Below are 23,794 nucleotides of genomic sequence, written 5' to 3'. Positions count from 1 at the left end.
TCAAACAAGTTTTTTCTACTGTAAAATTTGACTTAGGTCCAGATTAGTAAATGAAGCTTTTTTCTTTCGCTGTTTGAGTTTCGTTGCTTCGTTCGATTTGATTCTTTCTGCAAACCGGAGTTCTTAAGTTGAACTTTCTAGTTAGTTCTTTTATTTGAGTTTTACATGTGCATTAGATGAGTACTTATTGTATGCTTGTTTGCTTCTTTGTTTTTGACAGAGTATCCGGAGTGTGCCACTTGCTACTTTGAATCTCTAGGTTTCATGGATCATCAGCAAGGCAAGTAACACTTTGATCATACCTCTTTACTACCCAGTTTTATTCCATTAGATCAACCCTCAAACAATTGCATGATTAGGATCTGATTAATATGTGGGTTTTGGGAAGTAGATGAGGTAGAACCTATTATCCTGTTATATTATCAAACCCTTGGGAGTTACTTCTACGTTTGCTTATATTGTCATGCTATGCTAGTAGATGTGGATTGGCTGAGTGTATCCATGACAGATGTGAGATTGTTATTAATGGTTTATTTAAGGTGGCAACTTTAATACACATCTGGGTGGATTGAGGCACCTGGGTATTCCAGCGATTGCCTGTTTTCTTTATGGACCGCCACCCAGGCTCAAAGGGATCATGAGATTATTCATGCTAGAAACTTCCGTGTGCAGCCACAAGCTACTATGGGCTCTAGCATAGTTGATTAAGTCGTGTGAACTCTTACAGTGGTAGACTAGCAGATGTAGGGGATGTAGGTTGGTACTGTCTACCCGTTCGTAAGGTGCAAACGCTTCTGAAAGACTATGTCTCGGTCATCCGTTTCTCAAACACCATGTAGTGCGAGAAATCCAACGGAGGAGATCGAGTCTTGTGGGGAAAAGTGCGCAAACCTCTGCAGAGTGTATAAACTAATCATGGTTAGCCGTGTCCCCGGTTATGGACGTTTTGAGTATCTAGTACTTGGATTATCATGTGAATCTCATCATGTTACTTTTAAATTAATTTGTTGGGTTTAATGTTGATGCTTAATTGGGATTGAGAGGGTGTCTACACTCTCAATGTTTAACAACCACCATGATAGATAAATAAATTTTATTCCTTTGTAGTAGGGAAAAATTGGCTTTACGCAAAACTGTAACCATAGAGCTTTCCACCAGCCATATATGCATGTAGTATAGCATATCTCTGTTCATTACTCTCTATGTGTTACATTGCCAGCATATTCCATGTGCTGACCCGTTTTCGGGCTACAACGTTCATGTTGCAGACTTTTCAGACGACGAGTAAGATGCCTTAGGATCGTGGTCCTATACTCAGTGATGCCGTTGGAGTTGATGGACTCACTTATCTTCCAAGCCTTCCGTTATTATCGTTATTAGATGGCCTTAAGCCATATTTATTGTAATAAGTTCTCCTTTGGAGCTCTTCGATGTAATAAGTGTGTGATTGCTACTCTGTTATAAATCCTTCAAGTAATGTGCATGTCAGCATTACTGATCCAGGGATGACACTAAAGCACAGAGATCAGACTATTTGAGGTCTGGTCGCTACAAGATGGTATCAGAGGCAGGGTTGACTGTAGGACACGACCACTAAGCTAAAGCCCTAGATCACTAATCACTCTTCTCATTTCTGACTCCTCATCTTTTCTACTCTTTTAGGATGGCGGATGCAAGGGACAAGTTCACGCAACTGGATGAAGATACACCCTTTGGACGCCACTTGAAGGAAGTCACTAAGTACCTGAACATCGAAGTACCAAGTTTCACCGGGACCTACATCGCCACTCTACCGGAAGAGGAGCGTTGGATAATTCAAGTTCAAGTTCCACGAAGGACGTTCATGCCAGTCACCAAGCCCATAGAGTTTTCCTTTGATGCACCAACTTGGAGTCTAGGAAAAAGCATGGCAGCCCACATCACAATGGGACGCATTGGAGAAGTTTACCACAAGGATCTCAAGGATACTATCTACCAGATTTGTGAGCGCCGAGATGAGCAATGTGAGATGATCAGCACCCGGAAGGATAGATCAATTACAGCTTTCATCCAGGAGTTAAACCAGAACATTCGTCGCCAGGAGAACCAGATGTGTGCAGGCATGATAGATCTAAAGAAGGCTATGACCAAGATCATGGAATTGGAGGAAGAACTCAAGTCTACATGCGATGGATATGAGGAGGAAATAGCAACACTCGTGGAGAAGAATGAAGATCTGAAGAAGAAGCTGAAGGTGTTTACGGGATTTCCCGTGATTGGAGGAGAAGACGATGATTGCACTTGTCCAGAGAACTACATCATCATCGACGACACCGACTCGGACCTAGATGATAGAGATGATGACTATGTGGATGAAGCGGGAGCAGATATCATGGAGTCTTCAACGGAGCAGTTTTTCTAGTCGACCACCATAACAGTAGTAGTATTTCCCCCATTTATCTACTATAGTCCGAGCACTTTTGTAACGACAGTTAGACCATTGTATGCCCTTGTTTGAATTGAATGAAGTGATTTGTTTGCATTTGTCTCATGTGCATATGGGTAGTGTTTTCTCTCTAGACCTCATTCTATTCTATATTCTCATCTTTTGTAAACCCTCAGATGCCTCTGAGACGTGACAATGGATTTGCTTTCCCATCGGAGCTCACTCAGTTGATCCAGCAGCAGAATGCATTGATGCAGTTACTAGTCCAGAATCAGAATCAGGGGAACAACAACAACAACAACAACCCACCACCACCACCTGTTGATCACTTAGCCCGTTTCTTGAGACTGAATCCGCCGGTGTTCTCCAGTAGCACCAGCCAATAGTTGCAGATGATTGGCTCCGCAAGACAGGAAGGAGTTGACCACTGCAGGATGCACAAATGCGGAAAAGGTGCGTTTTGCCGCACATCAGCTTGATGGACCCGCAGCATCATGGTGGGAGAATTTCACAGCCACATATCCTATCAACATTGTCACATGGGATCAGTTTCAGGAGGCTTTCCGTACTGGCCATGTTTCAGCAGGAGCTATGGCCATGAAGAAGCACGAGTTTCACAATTTGCGCCAAGGAGGACGTACTGTTGGCCAGTATGTGGATGATTTTAGTAATCTTGCACGTTATGCCCCTGATGACGTTGTTACGGATGCAGCTAAGCAGGAGAAGTTTCTGGAAGGACTGAATGATGAGCTGAGCATGCAGTTGATGGTAGCAACCTTCAACAATTACCAGGAGTTGGTAGATAGAGCTCTCATGATTGAAGGGAAGCAGCAGCAGATTGACAACCGCAAGAGGAAGTATGGACAAGGAAAGTACAATTCTGGAGCTCAGCAGAAGCCTCATTTTACCCCGAAGTCGGGCGGACAGTTTCAGCATACTCATGGAGGAGGGAGCTCGGACAATCAAAATGGCCCAAAGCATGGGAATGGGAATGGAGGAAGCAACGCCCAGAACCGTACCAACCCATCAACCCCAGCTAAGAGAGACCTGAGCCAAGTCACTTGTTTTAAGTGTCAGAAGACTGAACATTATGCCAATGAATGTCCTGAAGCCCAGAATGGAAATGGCAATGGAAGCTCTGGGAAGAAGCCGAACCCTTTCAACAGGGGACAGGTGAACCACGTTAACATGGAGGAGGTTGAAGCCTAGCCAGATGCAATAATAGGTAAGTTTTTGGTTAAGTCATTTACTGCAATCGTTCTTTTTGATACTGGTGCATCGCATTCATACATATCAAGGGGATTTGTGGATAAGTACAAACTAGCAACCCAAGCCCTTAGGTCACCCATGTTAGTAACCTCGCCTGGAGGAGAGTATACGGCTAGTTTATGGTGTGATCGGTTGCCATTAAGGCTTGGTAACTACGTGTTTCCCTCGGACCTAATAGTATTGGAATCGCAAGGATTGGATGTGATATTAGGCATGGATTGGTTATCGAAGTATGGAGGGAACATTGAATGCGCCAATAAGTCGATTTTGCTTACCACCCCAGAAGGGAGAAGGATCAAGTATGTATCCCGGCATGTGCCGAAGAGGACTCAAGTAAATTCCTTATCAGGAGTTGTACAGGAGGAAGTACCAGTTGTAAAGGATTTCCCTGACGTATTTCCAGAGGATTGCCAGGCATGCCACCGGATAGAGACATCAAATTTTTGATTGAGCTTTTGCCAGGCACATGTCCAATATCTAAGAAACCATACAGGATGCCTGCACAAAATTTGGAGGAAATTAAGAAGCAGATTAAGGAGTTATTGGATAAAGGCTATATTCGCCAAGTTCTTCACCTTGGGGATCGCCAGTACTTCTAGTGGAGAAGAAGGATGGATCATTGAGGATGGTTGTTGACTATCGAGGATTGAACAAAGTGACTATCAAGAACAAGTACCCACTGCCGATGATCAATGATTTATTGGACCAGTTGCAAGGAGCTAAGGTATTTTCAAGATCAATCTGCGATCAGGATACCACCAGCTGAAAGTTCGAGAGCAGGATATACGTAAGACGGCTTTTACCGCCAGGTACGGGCTGTATGAATATACTTTTATGTCATTTGGTCTGACTAACGCGCCTGCATATTTCATGAACATGATGAATAAGGTGTTTATGGAGTTTTTGGATAAGTTCGTCGTGGTGTTCATTGATGACATTTTGGTCTACTCGAAGAATGAAGAAGAGCATAAGGAGCATTTGCGTTTGGTACTTGAGAAGCTCAGAGAACATCAGTTATATGCCAAATTCAGCAAATGTGAGTTTTGGTTGAAGGAAGTTGGATTCCTCGGACACGTTATATCCGGAGAAGGAATAGAAGTAGACCCCACCAAAGTTGTCACTTTGACAAATTGGGTAGCACCAACAACAGTTGGAGAGATCCGGAGTTTTCTTGGACTTGCAGGATATTACCGGAGGTTCATTGAGAATTTCTTGAAGATTGCAAAGCCCATGACGGAGTTGTTGAGGAAGGATACCAAGTTCAAATGGACTGAGGAATGTGAGGCTAGTTTCCAGGAGTTGAAGAAACGTTTGGTTACATCACCCGTGTTGATTCTGCCTGATCAGCGCAAGGATTATGAAGTATATTGTGACGCTTCTCGTCGAGGACTTGGAGCAGTGCTTATGCAGGAGGGAAGAGTTGTTTCGTATGCCTCACGACATCTTAAGCCCCATGAGTTGAAATATGCTACCCATGATTTGGAGTTAGCAGCCGTAGTGCATGCATTGAAGACCTGGAGACATTTTTCTTATCGGAAATCATTGTGAGGTGTACACGGATCACAAGAGTTTGAAGTACATTTTCACACAAAAGGAGTTAAATCTCGGGCAAAAGAGATGGTTGGAACTCATCAAAGATTATGATATGAGATTGCATTATCACCCCGGAAAGGCTAACGTAGTAGTCGATGCATTGAGCTGCAAGAGCCATGTCAACACTCTCATGACCGAAGAGTTGCCAAGGGAGTTAGTTGAGGATCTTCGTGAGCTATGTTTGGAGATAGTTCCGAGAGGCTATGTTGTAGCATTGGAGATTCAGTCGACTTTGATGGATAAGATCAGAGAAGCTCAGTATACAGACAAAGAGATTGCCTCTATAAAGGAGCGGATGAGCAAAGGAAAAGCTAAAGGATTTCGTGAGGATGATCACGATACCTTATGGTTTGAGGACCGCGTTTATGTGCCTAATGACCCGTAGATCAGGAAGTTGATTCTGCAGGAGGCCCATGATTCGCCATATTCGATTCACCCAGGAAATACAAAGATGTACCTGTATTTGAAGGACACTTTCTGGTGGACCGAATGAAGAAGGATATTGTGGAGTACGTAGCAGTTTGTGATGTATATCAGAGAGTGAAGGCAGAGCATCAGAAGCCAGCAGGATTGCTACAGCCATTGCCGATACCCGAATGGAAGTGGGATAAACTAGGCATGGATTTTATCATAGGTTTGCCCAGGACTCGTTCAGGCTATGACTCGATTTGGGTTGTAGTCGATCGTTTGACGAAGGTAGCTCATTTCATCCCAGTAAAGACCACTTACACCAGTGCTAAGTTGGCAAAGATATAAATGACCAAGATCGTATGTTTACATGGAGTTCCGAGGAGCATTGTATTAGATAGAGGAACCCAGTTTACCTCAAAGTTCTGGAATCAGTTGCACGAAACTTTGGGTACCAGGCTAGAGTTTAGTACAGCCTTTCATCCGCAGACAGATGGACAGACCAAGAGAGTCAATCAGATTTTGGAGGATATGTTGAGATCTTGTGCGCTCGATTATGGATCTAGTTGGGACGACAATTTGCCATATGCAGAGTTCTCTTCCAACAATAGTTATCAATCTAGTTTGAAGATGGCCCCTTTCGAGGCCTTGCATGGAAGGAGGTGCAGGACCCCGTTGTTGTCGGATTAGGTTGGAGACCGCCAGTTGTTTGGACCAGATTTGATTAAGGAGTCTGAACAGAATGTGAAGTTGATTCGCGATAGGCTCAAGGTAGCCTAGTCCAGGCAGAAGAGCTATGCAGATTCAAAATGCAAGGAGACAGCTTACGAAGTTGGATACAGAGTTTATCTTCATGTATCTCCACTTCGAGGAGTTAAGCGCTTTGGAGTTAAGGGAAAGTTAGCACCACGTTTTGTGGGACCATACAAAGTTTTGGAGCGTATGGGAGAAGTTGCTTACAAGTTGGAATTTCCCGAAGGATTGTCAGGAGTTCATGACATGTTCCACGTTTCCCAGTTGAAGAAGTGCCACGCAGAGATGGCTGATATACCGCTGAGAGATACAATGCCTCTGGAGGCGATTCCGCTGGATAGTGATTTAACTTACGACGAGAAACCAGTCAAGATTCTCGAGTATGCCAGCCGAGTCACCCGCAACAAGGTTATCAAGTTTTGCAAAGTTCAGTGGAGCCACCACACCGAGGATGAAGCCACCTGGGAGCGAGAGGAAGATCTGCTAAAGGACCACCCTCACCTATTTTCTAGCCAACCCGAATCTCGAGGACGAGATTCATCTTAAGGGGGGTAGGTTTGTAACATCCCAAATTTTCAATTTGGAATTTATACACTAGATCATCATTGCATATCATATTTTATTGCTTTTGGCTTGATCCTAGAAATTTTACGCAACTCAAGGACCCTCGGACAGAGTTGGGAATTTTGTTATTTTCATATTTGAGTTTTCTCAAATTTTGAAAATAGGATCATTTGATTTATTTTATTTTATCTTCAATTATTTCTATTATTAAAATATGAGAGAGGGAATAAAATGACTTTCCCAAAATAAAGAAATGTTGAGGATTTAATAAAAAAAATCAAATAAGTTTTATTTTGGAGTTTTTGGCTATTTTATTTGAATCTAGGAAAAATTGCACGTTTTTCAAAACTGCATTTTAGGGCCAAGAAAATGTTCATCTCGTCCTAAATATTTCATTTAGGCAGTGAAATTGTTTTTTGGCATTTTTATAATTTTATATTTTATTTTCTAGGATTTTTTTTGTTCGGTGGAATTGTTAAAAAAAAGTTGTCAGCACCCGACTGGGCCGAAGCCCAGCCGAGCCGGCCCAGCTCCCCGCGCCGCCATCTCTTTCAGGAGACCGCGCGACCGCCGCCGCCGCTTGGACCCCGAGTCCGACCGGGACTCCCCCGCCGCCTTGCCCCTCCCCCAAGCCACCACCTACACCCCCTACTTTAAATACTCCCCCACCGCACCGCCAAACCCCGTCTCGCCCATCGCCGCCGAACCCGCCGCCGCCGACGCCCGCAGCCCTGCCGCCCCACGCCGCCCACGTCGCCCCGCCGGAGCCGCCCCGACTTGCCAGAGCGCCTCGCCGAAGGTATACACCGCCTCCCACCACCGTGGTATGTTTTTCTTTAAAACCCGATCCGTTTTTTTAGAAAACCCTAGCTTTTTTTATATTGGTTTATTTTTTCCGGTTTATTTTATTTAGCGAGCGTTCGCTCATTCGTTCATTTTAACGGACGAGTTCATCGTTTAGTTTCAGTTAGCAAACGTCCATTCGTTAAACTATTTGCCAGTTTTTCTTTTCCTCGGATTTTCCGCGATTATTCCAGATCGTGATTTCTGATCCGATTTTCGTTTTAGTTTATCTTTTCGCTCGTTTATCAGAATCAGGCGATTTAAACGCCTAGAGTTTCGTCTCGAAACCCTCTTTCTCTTTAACCAACTCAAACAAGTTTTTGCTATTGTAAATTTTGACTTAGGTCCAGATTAGTAAATGAAGCTCTTTTCTTTCGCCGTTTGAGTTTCGTTGCTTCGTTCGATTTGATTCTTTTTGCAAACCGGAGTTCTTAAGTTGAACTTTCTGGTTAGTTATTTTATTTGAGTTTTACATGTGCATTAGATGAGTACTTATTGTATGCTTGTTTGCTTGTTTGTTTGTGATAGAGTATCGGGAGTGCGCGGCTTGCTACTTCGAATCTCTAGGTTTCACGAATCATTAGCAAGGCAAGTAACACTTTGATCATAACTCTTTACTACCCAGTTTTATTGCATTACATCAACCCTCAAACAATTGCATGATTAGGATCTTATTAATATGTGGGTTTTGGGAAGTAGATGAGGTAGAACGTATTGTCCTATTATATTATCAAACCCTTGGGAGTTACTTCTACGTTTGCTTAAATTACCATGCTATGCTAGTAGACGTGGATTGGGTGAGTGTATCCATGACAGATGTGAGATTGATATTTAATGGTTTATTTGAGGTGGCAACTTTAATACACATTTGGGTGAATTGAGGCACCTGGGTATTCCAGCGATTGCCTGTTTTTTTATGGACCGCCACCCAGGCTCAAAGGGCTCTAGCATAGTTGATTAAGTCGTGTGAACTCTTACAGTGGTATACTAGCAGATGTAGGGGATGTAGGTTGGTACTGTCTACCCGTTCGTGAGGTGCAAACGCTTCTGAAAGACTATGTCTCGGTCATCCATTTCTCAAACACCATGTAGTGCGAGAAATCCAATGGAGGAGATCGAGTCTTGTGGGAAAAGTGCACAAACCTCTGCAAAGTGTATAAACTAACCATGGTTAGCAGTGTCCCCGGTTATGGACGTTTTGAGTATCTAGTACTTGGATTATCATGTGAATCTCATCATGTTACTTTAAATTAATTTGTTGGGTTTAATGCTGATGCTTAATTGGGATTGAGAGGGTATCTACACTCTCAATGTTTAACAACCACCATGATAGTTAAATAAATTTTACTCCTTTGCAATAGGGAAAAATTGGCTTTACGCAAAACTGTAACCATAGAGCTTTCCACCAGCCATATATGCATGTAGTATAGCATATCTCTGTTCATTACTCTCTACAGCATATTCCATGTGCTGACCCGTTTTCGGGCTGCAACGTTCATGTTGCAGACTTTTAAGACGACGAGTAAGATGCCTTAGGATCATGGTCCTATACTCAGTGATGCCGTTGGAGTTGATGGACTCGCTTATCTTCCAAGTGTTCCGCTGTTATCGTTATTAGATGGCCTTAAGCCATATTTATTGTAATAAGTTCTCCTTTGGAGATCTTCAATGTAATAAGTGTGTGATTGCTACTTTGTTATAAATCCTTCAAGTACTATGCGTGTCAGCATTACTGATCCAGACACTGAAGCACAGAGATCAGAATGTTTGAGGTCTGGTCGCTACAGTTCGACACTCTTACTTAACGAAAAGGCTACAATTAACCCCATATACTTGTGGGCCATCAAGCCTATTTTATGGCGCCTTTGCCGGGGAGTGAAGCGCTTTTGGTAAATTGAAATTGGTAAGGAAACATTATTACTACATGCTGAAATTTACTGTCACTTGCTACTATGGAAAACAATCCTTTGAGGGGTTTGTTCGGGGTATCTTCACCTCGACCGGAACCACAATTAGTTGCTCCGCAACCTACTGCACCTACTGAAAATATTGGATATGAAATTCCTTCGGGTATGGTAGAACAACTGCTAGCTAGTCCTTATGCAGGAGGTGGTACCGAACATGCTGATATGCACTTGATATATGTGGACGAAATTTGTGGATTGTTTAAGCTTGCAGTTCTACCCGGAGATGAACCTAATAAGAAGGTTTTACCTTTATCTTTGAAGGGAAAATCATTGACATGGTATAGGCTATGTGATGATATTGGATCTTGGAACTGGAATCGGTTGAAAATTGGAATTCCATCAAAAAAAATTATCCTGTGCATCTAGTTCATCGTGATCGGAATTATATATATAACTTTTGGCCTCGTGAAAGAGAAAGTATCGCTCTAGCTTGGGGGAGGCTTAAGTCTATGCTATATTCATGCCCCAATCATGAGCTCTCAAGATAAATTATTATTCAGAATTTTTATGCTAGGCTTTCTCATAATGATCAATCCATGCTCGATACTTCTTGTACTGGTTCTTTTATGAAGAAGACTATTGAATTCCGATGGGATCTTTTAGAAAGAATTAAATGCAACTCTGAAGATTGAGAACTCGATTAAGGTAAAAAGTCAGGTATTGAACCTAAGTTTGATTGTGTTAAGTCTTTTATGAATACCGATGCTTTTCAAAAGTTTAGCACTAAATATGGACTTGACTTTGAGATAGTAGCTTCCTTTGGTGAATCTTTTGCTACTCATGTTCATCTCCCTAAGGAGAAGTGGTTCAAACATCACCCACCTATTAAATAATAAATTAAAGAACTGGTAAAGCTAAAGAAGAAACTATCATTTACAATGTTGATCCAGCTGTTCCCACTGCTTATATTGAAAAACCACCTTTCCCTGTTAGGATGAAGGAACATGCTAAAGTTTCAACTGTGGTCAACAAAAGTTATATTAGAACACCCAAACCAGCTGAAATAATTAGAGTTGAACCTAGTGTTGCTATGGTTAAAGATCTCTTGGTCGATAATATTGATGGGCATGTTATTTACTTCTGTGATGAAGTTGTTAGAATTGCCAAACCCGATGAAAAAGATAAACATAGACCAGTTGTTGGCATGCCTGTTGTCTCAGTTAAGATAGGAGATCACTGTTATCATGGTTTATGTGATATTGGTGCTAATGTGAGTGCTATCCCATTTTCCTTATATGAAGAAATTAAGAATGAAATAGCACCTGCTGAAATAGAAGACATAGATGTTACTATTAAACTTGCCAATAGAGATACTATATCACCAATTGGGATTCTTAGATATGTTGAAGTCTTGTGTGGGAAAATAAAATACCCTATGATTTTTTTGTTCTTGGTTCCCCACAAGATGACTTTTGTCCCATTATCTTTGGTAGACCTTTCTTGAACACCGTCGATGCTAGAATAGATTGTGAGAAACAAACTATCAGTGTTAGCTTTGGTAATGAATCTCATGAATTTAATTTTCCAAGTTTAGTAGAAAACCTCATAAGAAAGATTTGCCTAGTAAGGATGAAATTATTGATCTTGCTTCTATCGATGTACCTCCTACTGATCCTTTGGAACAGTATTTGCTAGACCATGAAAATGATTTGCATATGTGTGAAAGAAATGAAATAGGTAGAATCTTGTTCGAATAACAACCTCTGCTTAAACACAATCTACCTATTGAAACTCTAGGAGGTCCTCCTCCACCTAAGGGTGATCCCGTGTTTGAATTAAACCAATTTCCAGGCACTCTGAAATATGCTTATCTTGATGAGAAAAAGATATATCCTATTATTATTAGTGCTAACCTTTCAGAACATGAAGAAGAAAGATTATTAAAAGTTCTAAGGAAGCACTGAGCTGCTATTGGATATACTCTTGATGATCTTAAGAGCATTAGTCCCACTCTATGTTAGCACAAGATTAATATGGAACCTGATGCTAAACCCGTTATTGATCGCCAATGTCGGTTAAATCTAAAGATGAAAGAAGTGGTAAGAACGAAAATATTGAAACTTCTAAAAGTAGGTACAATCTATCCTATAGCTGATAGTAGATGGGTAAGTCCTGTTCATTGTGTCCCTAAGAAGGGAGGTATAACAGTTGTTCCTAATGACAAGAATGAACTTATTCCACTAAGAATTGTCATAGGCTACAGAAAGGTAATTGATTATAGAAAGTTAAACAAAGCAACTAGAAAAGATCATTACCCTCTGCCTTTTATTGATCAAATGCTAGAAAGATTATCTAAGCGCACACATTTTTGCTTCCTCGATGGATATTCTGTTTTTTCACAAATACCTGTTTCACAACCTGATCAAGAAAAAGACCATTTTTACTTGTCCTTTTGGAACTTATGCTTATAGATGTATGCCTTTTGGTTTATGTAATGCACCTGCTGCCTTTCAAAGATGTATGACTGCTATATTCTCTGATTTTTGTGAAAAGATTGTTGAGGTTTTCATGGATGACTTTTCTATTTATGGGAAGTCTTTTGATGATTATTTAAGCAATCTTGATCTTGTTTTGCAGAATTATGAACAAACAAATATTGTCTTGAATTGGGAGAAGTGCCACTTCATGGTTAACGATGGTATTGTTTTGGGACATAAAATTTCTGAAAAGGGCATTGGGGTGGACAAAGACAAGGTTAATGCAATTGAGAAAATGCCTTGTCCTACAGATATCAAAGGTATTCGTAGTTTCCTTGGCCAGGTTGGTTTCCATAGGAGCTTTATCAAAGACATTTCTAAAATTTCTAGGCCTCTTACAAATCTTTTGCAAAAGGATATTCCTTTTGTGTTTGATGATGATTGTATGGAAGCCTTGAAAACACTCAAGAAAGCCTTAATTACTGCACCTATTGTTCAACCACCTGATTGGAACTTGCCTTTTGAGATTATGTGTAATGCTAGTGATTATGTTGTTGGTGATATTCTAGGACAAGAGTTGATAAGAAAATAAATGTTATCCATTATGCTAGTACAACTCTAAACAGTGCTCAACAAAATTATCCTACTATTGAAAAAGAACTCTTACACTACTGCAGGATGTTGCTAACGCGACACTAGGATCAGAGACCCTTTGAGAAACTGTGTATGATGCAATAATTGCAAGTGGTGGTGTAAGAAAACTGTCAAAAATGTGCAAGACTTTTGCGATGACGGATGCATCAAACACGGTTCAGATTTTAGTTGCGTGTGCGATGCAGGGCATATGGATCAGTCTAATGAACTATTTGCGATGAGGAGGAATAAAAGAAACGGGCAGCCAGATGAAGGTGTGTGCGATATACAACATACGATTCACTTGGATGAACTATTTGTGATTAGGAAACACAAAAGAAACGGTCAGGCAGATCAAGGTGTGTGCGATATACGACATGCAGTTCACTCGGATGAACCGTTTGCGTTGAGACAAGAGAACAGAAACAGTTCAATATAACAAGATGTGTGTGATATGTGGCAAACAGGTCTGTAATCAGAAATGTGTGCGAAGACCGATAATAACATAGATGATTGCTTCTAATAAGACGTATGTGATATGCTCTGTCTACACAACATATATTGGCCATTGGGGGATGGGCGGTCATCCGGATATGCCATAAGGATGCGAAGAGGCATCCTATATCAACAAGGACTAATTGTTCCACCTGTAGCTCATCTAAGAGAACTCTCAAGTTAAGTGTGCTAGGGCTGGAGTAGCCATCAGATGGGTGACTGGATGAGAAGTTGTGTTGATGTTAAATTAATTGATAGGATGGGTCATTTCGGTCATTTGACCGAAATGACCCATTCCCTCAGGTAATTTAACCTCGAGGTCCTTGTTTTTTATTTTATTTTATTTTTTAACATATGTTAAAGAAGGTCTACCGCACTACTTTTTGACAATGTGTATACGTAGTATACAGTTGATCCATCCGACCTGTTTGTGATGGAATAAGCCATGTGTGTTGTGGGAAAATGCTTGCTAGTGTACAACCATTTGCGGTTGATGAATTCATCACCGATGGGTTCCCTAGTGTGGTCCATGTTCATCTCACCATCATCTACTTCTTGTGCTAGCTCGATGTTCCTTATACATGCTAAGTTTCCATTAATTGATGGCATTCTATGAACACGCCACCGTTTCCCGCCATTTCCTCACCTGTTTCCTGCCACCCAGCGATATTGCACATAAACCTAGGCGCGGTGCAACACATGAAGGCAACAAGTGCAGCCTATAGCACATCCACCTTTTCCAAGCATGCCAACGCACCAAAGCGCCAACTCTGCCATCAATCTCGTCGACAAGGAAAACCAGAAGGCGCCACGACCCGTTGAGGCCGCGGTGCTCTCCGGCAACGCGATGGACGATGTGGCGATGCGCGTCATCGCTAGGGTTGAGCAGACCCTTGGCGCATGGTGCTTCAACACCATGGATCAAGATTGGCATGTCAGCGCCGAGAGGCTGCAGCTTGCCACACAACATGATCGATGGCGCGTCCGTGCCAATAGGTTGCGGATCGCCACACAGCGAGAGCATTGGAGCACCGCAGAGTGAGAGGCACGGTGCACCGCACAACAAGAGCGGATCCATCGGCACTTGCGTGTTGTCGACAAGGCGTCGCAGCTAGGTACACGTCCTGTTAGTACCCCCATTCCTCGCTAGGAGTTGGCACATGCCCTCTGCGTCGTACTTGCACTAGAGGCCGGCGGCGCCATACTTGCACTGGACGCCCGCCGCGCCGTTCACATGGGCCGCACTGTTCACCTTGTCCGCGGCCCGCTCGATGCCAATGCATTGATAGGTAGGCTCAACCGCTTCCTTGGCCCAGGTGTCCACCTAGGCACAGTAGAGGAACATGGCCGTCGCATCCTCGTGGTGGTGATCTCCGATGAAATAGCCAACTTGGAGCCCGAGATCACGCTCCAGATGTACCATGAGCGTGTCGACCTCTTGGACGAACGCCTGCACGAGTTCAGGCAGAGCCAAGAGATACCGTAGGCAAGGGCTGCTGGTCATGGTCTCATGGACGCGTTTTATTTTGTTGAGTCGTTTTGACGTGGATAGCTATGTATTCACAACAATCATACTATTACTCTGTTTATTGCTCTGTTTCAATGTGTGTACTTTGTTTTCCGTTCTTATATGTTCTGTTTCAATGTGTGTTTATACGCTCCATTCTGTATATGTGGATGATAACAAATATATTCAAATTAGTATAAAAAATAATATAGAAAATGGAATTTATAATATAATAACAAATAGATTCAAATTAGTATATAATATTAATTCTTCATTAGTTCATCGCAGAATATATATAATATCATCACATATACGTGATGATACTTAACTACTAGGTACAATGCATAAAATTGAAAATGAACATCACTAAAACTAATAATCCCTCCTAGGGCCAGTATTCCGGCAGCCCCACGCCAGCAGCTCCCTGGTGCGCGACATCTTCCCAGAGCGGAGGTAGTACTCCACCTCCTCCACCTCGCAGCGCTTGACATGTCGATCTGCCTCTTGGAGGCAGACGCACGCGAACGATCTTGCCATTTTGTTGGGCGCCCACCGGAGCTCCTCGTCGGTGGCACGCTGGAGCTTATCAGCCCACTCCACGTGGAGATGAGGCACCTAGCCCCTCTGACCTTCCTCACGAAGTACTCATCTTTGTACACCTCCTCCGCATGATGACATGCCCGCCCCCAAAGCTCCGCCTCCTCCTTTTTCCACGCGGCATCACGGCCTTCACAGGCCGCCTGGTACCTGGCATCCTCCTTCGCCATCTCCTTCTTGAAAGCCACTTGCCTGGCTTTCTCAGCCAGTGGCAGTGACTTCCAAATACAAAGATCGTACTAGCCCCAAAGCCAACCGAAAGTTGGGGGGGTCCAACGCAACCTTGTACGGCAGCGCGTAGGTGTCCTCGTCGCTGCTCTTCGAGTGAGTGTCCTCAGGGGGAGGCGACTCCTCGTCTGCACGTGGGCAGACCAGCGGCGCCATGGCAGAGATTTGAGAGAGAGAGAGAGAGAGAGAGAGCAAGGGGAGGATCTAGATGAGAATGCAGGCGGGACGACGTGAGCAAGGTAGTATTTGTTGGCGACCAGAATCTAGATCGATGGTTACAGTACACACGCCGGTTGCCGGAATTTACGAGTACTGTAGTGTGAATTACACACGATTCCCGCAGGAAAATCCGTGTGTGAATATAATAGCTTATGGTTCCCAATGCAGAACCGTGTCCGATTAATAAAGCCCGCTACTCACCTTCCAAACCTCGAGGCACGAAATAGAGTGCCAATCGTGTGGGGCCGGTTGTCTTGCCAGATTTTGCATTTTCTTTTTTGAACACCAGATATTTATATCGTCTGATAATTTATTAACTCGCACACAAGTAGACAAATATGATTTTTCTAACCGTTATGGTTAGCCGTTGCATGTAGATGTAGTTAAAATTTGAATTACGGTCATTAAATGGCTACAAAATCACTTAAATGTCTTCAAAAGGTCAAATGACCCCTGAAATTTTCCAAATTTTCACATGACAGTTGTATTAGTGCATGTTACATGTAGAAAAAAATTGAAGGCCGTAAGAGGAAGCTATCTGCCATTCGTCATTAAACGTGCATTGTTCCCTTCTCAGAACCATGAGACTTCTAGTGAGTTGCTCCGGTTTGTGAGGGGTGTGTGTCCAAACTTTCATCCAACAGGTCAATTTTTTACCACATCATCTTGGTGGCATGACATTACATCAAGCAAGGTTTCATGTTTTTCTGATAATTTTTTAATTTTTGGAATTAAAATGTCATGGCACTCCATGCATGTGTCCATGCCGTGAGACCAATATGTTTTAAAATTCCTTCTAATTTACTGCACATGGAATTAACTAACACATAAGTACACAAATATGATTTTTCAAACCGTTATGGTTACCCACTGGATGTACATCTAGTTCAAATTTGAATTACGGTCATTAAATGGCTAAGAAATCACTTAAATGTATTCAAAAGGTCAAGTGACCGCTGAAATTTTCCAAATTTTCACATGACAGTTTTGATCAGTGCACATTACACGCAGAAAAATTTTGAAGGTCGTAAGAGGAAGCTATCTGCCGTTTGTCATCAAACATGCATTGTTCCTTCTCGGAACGACGAGCCTTCTAGTGAGTTGCACCGGTTTGTGAGGTGTGTGTGTGTCCAAACTTTCGTCAAGCAAGCTCATTTTTGTACCACATCATCTTGGTGGCATGACATTACATCAAGCAAGGTTTCATGTTTTTCTAATCATTTTTAAAACTTTTGGAATAAAAATGCCATGGCACTCCTTGCATGTACATGTTTCCATGCCGTGAGACGAATATGTTTGAAAATTCCTTCTAATTTACTACACATGGAATTAACTCGCACGCAAGTACACGAATATGATTTTTCAAATTGTTATGGTTAGCCATTGCATGTACATCTAATTCAAATTTGAATTACGGTCATTAAATGGCTACGAAATCACTTAAATATCTTCAAAAGGTCAAATGACCCCTGAAATTTTCCAAATTTTCACATGACAGTTTGTATCAGTGCACATTACACATAGAATTTTTTTGAAGGCCGTAAGATGAAGCTATCTGCCATTCGTCATCAAACATGCATTGTTCCCTTCTCGGAACCATGACCTTCTAGTGAATTGCTTTGGTTTGTGAGGGGTGTGTGTCCAAACTTTCATCAAACAGGACAATTTTTGTACCACATCATCTTGGTGGCATGACATTACATCAAGCAAAGTTTCATGTTTTCCTGATCATTTTTTAATTTTTTGGAATTAAAATGCCATGGCACTCCATGCATGTGTCCATGTCGTGAGACCATTATGCTTGAAAATTCCTTCTAATTTACAGCACATGGAATTAACTCGCACACAAGTACACAAACATGATTTTTCAAACCGTTATGGTTAGCCGTTGCATGTACATCTAGTTCAAATTTGAATTACGGTCATTAAATGGCTAGAAAACCACTTAAATGTCTTCAAAAGTCAAATGACCCCTGCAATTTTCCAAATTTTCACATGACAGTTAGGATCAGTGCACATTACAGGTAGAGAAAATTTGAAGGCCGTAAGAGGAAGCTATTTGCCGTTCGTCATCAAACATGCATTGTTTCCTCTCGGAACCACGAGCCTTCTAGTGAGTTGCTCCGGTTTCTGAGGGGTGTGTGTCCAAACTTTCGTCAAACAAGCCAATTTTTGTACCACATCATCTTGGTGGTATGACATTACATCAAGCAAGGTTTCATGTTTTTAATTTTTTGGAATTTAAATGCCATGGCACTCCATGCTTAATTGTGTCATAGCCGTTAGACCAATATGTTTGAAAATTCCTTCCAATTTACTGCACGTGGAATTAAATCGCACACAAGTACACAAAATATGACTTTTTAAACCGTTTTGGTTAGTTGATGCATGTACATGTAGTTCAAATTTCAATTACGGTCATTAAATGGCTAGAAAATCACTTAAATGTCTTAAAAGGTCAAATGACCCGTGAAATTTTCCAAAATTTAACATGACAGTTGTATTAGTACTACAAATTTTCTCGTACATATAAAACACCACCTGTTGCCACTTTACTCCAAATTCGTCTTTCACAGCTAATAAAAAATATCTACAACATCACACACGTTTGTTTTGTAGGAATCGTTTGCGATGAAAAAATTTGGGTCTATTTAAGTCTTCCTCCTTAAGCTTCGCCGGCTCGTCTGCTCCGGTGCCGGCAACCCCCGAATCCACAAATACCGATCCCCATTCCCGCTCCCCCTTCTTGCAAACATGACGCCGTGGAAATGCTTCGTGAAGGCCCGTACGATGCCCCCCCGAGCACAGCCGCCTGCGCCGAGAGCGTGGCCGCCGATGCCGAGAGTGCCGCCACATCCTCATTGAGCGTGGCCGCTTCCACCGAGAGGGCGTCTGCGGCAGCCGACAGGGCAGCTGCAGCAGCCAAGACAGCTGCAGCTGCTACTGCGACGGTGGCTGCAAACACTGAGAGCGCTCAAGCTTCCGTTCGTGCCACCGATGTCGCCCTTGCCTGGGTCGAGGCCATCCACGCCAACATATTCTAGACCACCTTGGAATCCAGCATGCAACCTACATATGAAAAGGCGACGGTGACCATGGAGCACCTGCTTCCTCATGAGGTCGTCGAGCGGCAGCTAGAGATGCAGGAGGCGGCGGAGATCGAGTAGCGCCAAGAGGAGGAGTTGCGCGTGGCCCAGGTCGAGGTAGAGAAGAGTCTGTCCGTCGAGGAATCGGCTGTGGAGTACCAACCCGAGCTCTGGCGCAGCCACTACTACGAGTGCTACAACCTTGAGGGCGGCACCAAGGATGAGGATGAGGACGCGGTCGACTTCAGCAGGAGGGACGCGGAGTCCACCAACGGCGCCATGTCGCCATGACAAGTCATCAATGTCTCATCTCACACCGGCGATGCATAGGCCGGCGCGGCGGCAGATTTGTTAAAATTATTCGTACTTCAGCTTTGTAATGCCAGTCTTTTGTTAGAGCAATGTTTAGGTGAACTGTCTCTGTTTAATTACTAAAATTTCTCGATTCAGTAAGTCTAGTCTGTGTGTTGCATGCTCTTTTGTGTGCCCAAACTAGCAAGCGATGTTAAATTATGCAATGACATACGCAGAGAAATTTCCACCAAAATTTTAATTATCAAACTCATCACATGCGCGTTAAGCAGAAGAATCGTTTGTGGCGCACACTATCGTTCAAGGTGAATGGTGTCCAGCGGCACCGCGCGCAAAGTTTCCCTCCACATTTCGAAATTTTTGGCCTACCACCGAAATATCTACCCTCCCCCCTCCCCATCCCCTTTTTCCCCCGATCACAAGTCACATTTCCCCTGTTTTCCCCTTCCTTCCTTCCTAAGCTATTGCCGCTTCCTCGCTTGCTTCCTCGCTCTCGTCGTCTCGAATCCTACCGCCTAGGTCGCCATGGTCTTCTTCAAAGACCTCTCCAGCGGTTCCTCCTCCTCCGACGACTCCTTCACCACCCGGGTATGCCTCTCTTCTCTCTCTCGGGCTATGGCTTGGAATTGAGGATTTTTACCCGGCGGTCGATTTGAGTCATTTCTTCCTCTTGTAGTTCCCTAGGACCATCAGTTGCAACGAATGGAGCGGGGTGGCTGAAGATCTATCTGCTCGTTGTCACCATCAATCTCCATGCGTGAAGCTAGTTGCGTTTGAATCTGTGGACAGTGGGAGGAAGTTTCTGGCATGTCCAGAGAAGGTTAGACCCTCTTTCGTTGTTACAAATCATTTGTTAGATTTGATTTAGACACTGTCATGGTCCCAACCCATTCATACCACACCTTCAACCAAAGCATCCTAAGGCAGTGTCACAATTTGTACCTAGTATCTAAAAATGTTGTCATCTCATCAGCGGTGCCATTAGAAAATTATTTGGCACCGCTTCAGCAGTTTGTGGAGCCAACTTGTCCACACATGAGCAGCCAAGCAGTAAAATACTAAATCTTTATGGCACGAAGGAACTGGGCGTCAGAGCAAGTAGGTGCTCTGGAGTTTGGGTCCCTGATTTTTTTTCTGCTGCATCGTCTCGCTAGTGCAGGGCACCGGTGCTAGATGTAGCAACAGTTGTCTTTACACTGGTTCTGGCATACATAGTGGACGCCTTAGTGCTATTAGTTCTATGTTACTAAATTTGTGCATGTACACACATGTTAGTATCAATTTGCTGTCATCCAAACACTGTCGCTATGTTGTTGCAGTTATATTTACCTTCTTCTTAAAATGTTCAATTTGTTATTTATAGTACATGAGTAAGAACGTGTAGCGTTGTTGTAGTTAATTATAGCTTCTGATGTTTCAGAATTTGGTTGTTGTGTCAGTAGCAATTAATTCATTTGCACATTGATCTTTTTGAGAAGATATGTCATAATTAACCTGTTTAATCAGTTTTTCAAAATAAGTATTGGTGATTTTCTATGTTGCTATAAACCTATTTTCCCTACAATTGTTACTGATCTAGTTTTAAATATTATAGGATGAACGGAAGTGTTCTTACTTGGAGTGGGTTGATCAAGAGTGGCCACAGTCTTTGAAGATGTGCCTAGCAAAGCTCTAGAGCATGTATCAGGAAGAGAACAAAGGTAGGCTTAGAGAAGGTGTTGTCAACGCTGAAGAATATTTGAAGATGCGGAATAAAAAGAGGAAGGTGGAGAATGAGCTCAGGTTTTTTTAAATCAGACTTTGCTAAGACGGTGTTGGCGAAGGAGGAGGCACTTTCCCAGTTGGCCAGTGCAAAACAGGTTCTTACTAAACTGAAAGCAGAGGTGGATAAGGCGAGCCTGGATGTTTTCGATTTGGGAAATAGATATATTATTCTAATATTGTTCTTATGAAGTTGAACTATCTATATGTTGTACTGTGCTATTTTCCGGTAGCTATCGTACTGTGATGTTAAAATATATCTATGTGCCTGATATGAAATTGGCAAACAACTATTCAATATGAAATGTGAATTTGTGTAATACTGGATTGTTAATTGTAAACTAATAAACCTGCGAAATGGGTCATGGAACTTTGCAAACGGTTCTAGAAGTAAAAGCGCTTGTGATGGATAGCCCAATGCCACACAGTTTTTCTTCATCAAATTATGTGTGATGTAGTTGATAAAAGCAAATGGTTAACCAAGGCGGAGCGTGTGTGATAGTTACACGTACCACACATGAGACTATACATCAACCTATGTGGGATGTACATACGAATGGAAACGTTTTCCCTGGATTGACTGTGTGGGATGTACATACGAACGGAAACATTTTCGTTGGATTGACTATGTGGGAAGTACATACGAACGGAAATGTTTTCCCTGGATTCACTATGTGGGATGTACATGAGAATAGAAACGTTCTCCTTGGATTGACTATGTGTGATATACATACGAACGGAAATGTTTTTTTGAGGTTCACCGTGTGGGATGTACATACGAACGGAAACAATTGGCTTTCGATGCCTCACCCGATCACACACAAGTCAACTTGTGTGCTAGGAGGGCCTATTCCCAAAGGTTTCTGGGTCATGTGGGAAGGACCCCCCTATATCCCACACTCACTTGGCGAAGGTTCCAAATGCCGTTGCGGAAAGGGGTTAAAAAGCGTTTGTATAGCACCGACGCGTACCAATGTTAGTAGTGGTGTTTGCTTGTGATAAATTTAGATCCTACATTGTTGATTCCAAAGTGAACGTGCACACCGATCATGCTGCTAGAAAATATCTTATGGAAAATAACGATGCTAAACCAAGACTCATTAGGTGGGTTCTTCTCCCTTTTACTTTTATGTATTTACTTTCATGCAAGAGTCAAAGTTCTTCTCTCTATTCCTTTTTATTTTCTCCTTTCGCAAGCATCATGTGGTGGGGAAAGATCTAGGCACATATATCCAGTTGAATATGGATAGGTTAAGTTATTATTGTTGACATCACCCTTGAGGTGAATACATTGGGAGGCGAAACTATAAGCCCCTATCTTTCTATGTGTCTGGTTGAAACATTTTGCTCATGTGTACGCGGTGGGTGTTAGAAATCATAGAATACTAAATGATGGATGAGTATGTGGACTTGCCTTAAGGCTCCGATACATGACCCTTCCTAAAAAGATTATGAATTGTAGTTGCAAAGTTGACTAAGAACATAGTATTGGTTTCCAATAGAGTTTATGCTTTATACTTGTGTGATGAATTGTCACTTGTTCATGAGAAGTCTATGATAAAATTTCTATGATAAAAGCTTTATGTTAAAGTTTTTTTCTGTTATAATAAGTTACATGATGCTGCTATGTCCGTATTTTTATTTTTATCGACATCTCTCTCTCTCTAAGCATGTGGACATGTTTTCTGATTTCGGTTTTCGCTTGAGGACAAGCGAGTTCTAAGCTTGGGGGAGTTGATACGTCCATTCGTATCATGTTTACCTACTGTTATTTATGTTGTTTTATTGTATAATAATGCTTTTTGGAGTAATTATAATGCCTTTTCTCTCATAATATGCAAGGTACACACAAAGAGGGAGAGTTCCAACAGCTGGAAATCTGGACCTAGAAAAGCTACGTCAGGCCACCTATTCTGCACAACTCCAAACAAGCTAAAACTTTACGGAGATTTTCTTATGGAATATTTGAGGAATATTGGAGGAAATAATTACCAAAGTGGGCCACCCTGGTGAGTACAAGACACCAGGGCGCGTCTGGGCTCCCAGGAGCACCCTGGTGAGTTGTGCTCTCCTTGGCCCACCTCCGGTGCCCATCTTCTGGTACATAAGTCATTTTAACCTAGAAAAAATCAGGAGATGACTTTTGGGATGAAGCACCGCCGTCTCGAGGCGGAACCTGGGCATGAGCACTTTTGCCCTCCGGTGGAGTGATTCCACCGAGGGAACTTCGCTCCCGAAGGGGGAAATCATCGTCATCATCATCACCAACAACTCTCCCATCTTGGGGTGGGCTATCTTCATCAACATATTCGATAACACCATCTCATCTCAAAGCCTAGTTCATCTCTTGTGTTCAATCTTTGTACCAGAACTATTGATTCGTGCTTGTGGGTGACTAGTAGTGTTGATTACATCTTGTAGTTGATTACTATATGGTTTATTTGGTGGAAGATTATATGTTCAGATCCATTATGCTATTTAATACCCCTCCGATCTTGAGCATGATTATCATTTGTGAGTAGTTACTTTGGTTCTTGAGGTCACAGGAGAAATCATGTTGCAAGTAATCATGTGAACTTGATATGAGTTCAATATTTTGATGATATGTATGTTGTGATTCCCTTAGTGGTGTCATGTGAACGTTGACTACATGACACTTCACTATATTTGGGCCTAAGGGAATGCATTGTAGAGTAGTTATTAGATGATGAGTTGCG

The sequence above is a fragment of the Triticum aestivum genome, chromosome 1B (assembly GCF_018294505.1).
Source record: "Triticum aestivum cultivar Chinese Spring chromosome 1B, IWGSC CS RefSeq v2.1, whole genome shotgun sequence".
NCBI lineage: Eukaryota > Viridiplantae > Streptophyta > Magnoliopsida > Poales > Poaceae > Triticum > Triticum aestivum.
Note: the sequence above shows the minus strand (reverse complement) of the source record.